This window comes from Furipterus horrens, unplaced genomic scaffold (genome assembly GCF_987537825.1).
Source record: "Furipterus horrens unplaced genomic scaffold, mFurHor1.1.pri manual_scaffold_12, whole genome shotgun sequence".
Classification (NCBI taxonomy): Eukaryota; Metazoa; Chordata; class Mammalia; order Chiroptera; family Furipteridae; genus Furipterus; species Furipterus horrens.
In genome coordinates this window covers 27,368,571-27,370,893 of record NW_028327182.1, presented here as the reverse complement: position 1 = coordinate 27,370,893, position 2,323 = coordinate 27,368,571, and positions in this window count along the sequence as shown.

Sequence of the window (2,323 nt, the reverse complement as noted above, 5' to 3'; positions counted from 1 at the left end):
TTTGGTTTTTAAGTGCAAGTTGGATGTAACTTTCTTGACATGATTTAGGTGCCAATAACCTAGCACTAGGGTGACTTACTGGGTTCCAGAGCTGAAAATGTTTCCATAGGATGCCCATCTGTTGCTTAATTTTAATCATGGGAATGTATTTAAATAGAAAATAATCTCTTCTATTGAAAGTAGAAGCAGGTCTTGTGCTTCAGTTTTATGAAATTAAGTTTAAAGTTACAAGAATATGAGCTATATAAAAACATATGTTGATGTCTGCTTTTCCTCAGTCATTTATTGTCATTTAACAACTTTTATAAAATTAAATTAATTAAAAAAATCAGCTTAAATTTGTTCTATCTGAAATTCAAATATTGATGGGAGGGCTGAAAATTTTTAACTTACTTTAAAATTTGGGGTGGAAAATAAATGCTTCCTCTGTACAACTGGGAGGCCATGCACTTACAAAGCCAGTGTTTACTGACAATGAAACACAGTAACTACTTACATCTGAAACACTAAAATAGTATACAATAAAATATCAATTATATTTAATTTTCAAAAGAAAGAAAAAACCGTGCTTTATTTTTTCTCATAAAGACCTTTAACTTCAACTAGTTCACATGTCATGAGGAAAATGCAAATTAAAGCAGCATTGAAATATCATTGCACACCTGTGAGAACAATCAAAATAATTCTGGAAATTGATAAACTTGTGTCCCATGGGCGTACAGGCTAGTAGTTCTGAGGCTACTATACAAGAATCCAGGAAAAGGATACAATAAGTACGTGGATGACAGGTAGAGGGAGTAGATTTATCACTGTTGGAGTGGGAGATAATAAGTAAAAGGAGCCTCATAAAAATAATACATGAACTCTTTAATATACTTTTCTCTTTCTACAAATTAAGTTGATTAATTTGGCAGTATGTTCAGTTTGGTAAGCCTACCCTTAAAAGTAGGTAGATATAGCAAAATTATTTATGACAGGCACAACATAACTATATATTCTCTGAATATCCTTGAGGATTTAGAATCATAAACTATTATTCTTATGAAGTAAATCTCTATGGGAAACTGGAAAAAAGTATTCTAGTATGTGGAAGAGAAAGGACTGATAATTAGGCAGATGGGAAGCCAAGAAAAGAAATATTCTTCACTCACATTTTTTTAAATAGAGTAGTGCATGAAAGTTTTTAATCTTAGAATGATGCAATGCAATGGCAACTATATTATTTTATTCCTTAAACAATAGTTTATTGATTTCAAGCTTTCAGAAATGTGTTAGAAAGTTTGAATGCACTTTACTACAATTTCAATGGAAATTAAAAGACTACATACCAGCAAATCTTTGTTTCATAATCATGTTCACTATTTGAGTTTTAGCATTCCAATCTCCCTTAACCTTACCCGCATGATCCTTCTGCTGCATTCCCCATTTTACTGGAAGATTCTACCCTGTATTAAATAGCCCAAGCCAGAACACCTGGCTTCACCACTTCCCCAGTCCATTTTCCTTTCCACCATATCAAACCCTACACCGCAATTTCTGTTTTCTTTTTTATATCTGCTTGAAATCTTCACCATTCTATGGGGTAGCCAATGGCCGCTTGTGTCCATTGAGCACCTAAGATGTGGCAGCGCTAACTGAAGAACTTAACTTTAAATTTTATATAATGTTCATTCATTTAAATTTAAATGTTTAAATTGATTACTTAAAGGTTCTGCTCACTCAATTCCATTAGGAGAATGGACTTTCCTCACACCACCAGTTCCCTAACATCAGTTGCTCTACTCAACTCAAGCCCGACACAATATACCTGGGGATAGCATCAAATCCCACAAGAGAGAAACTTGATCTATGCAAGATTGCCCTTCCCTCCCACATACACACGTCAGTTGTCACAATTCCAGCTTGTCACCTGTGCTTCTTACCTACCAGCTGCAGACTTCTTAGAAGTTCCCATAATGATTAATTTTCTAGACTGGCTCATGGAACTCAGAGGAACACCTTAGTTACTCCATTTGAAAGGCTGTAACTCAGGAACAGTCAGATGAAGAGATGCATGGGGCAGAAGGTTGGAAAGCGTCCATGCTCTCTATGAATTCCCATGTGTTCACCGACCCAGAAACTCTATTAATCCTGTCCTTTTGGGTTAGGCTTCATTATATAGGCATGATTGATTAAATCATTAGCCATTGGTTATTGATTCAATCTCCAGCCCCTCTCTCTTCCCTAGAAGTCAGGGAAGTAAAACTAAATGTTTCAACCCTGGTTGCTTCACCTGGCAACCAGCCTCAATCCTTAGATGTGTTCAAAGTCATCTCATTAACAT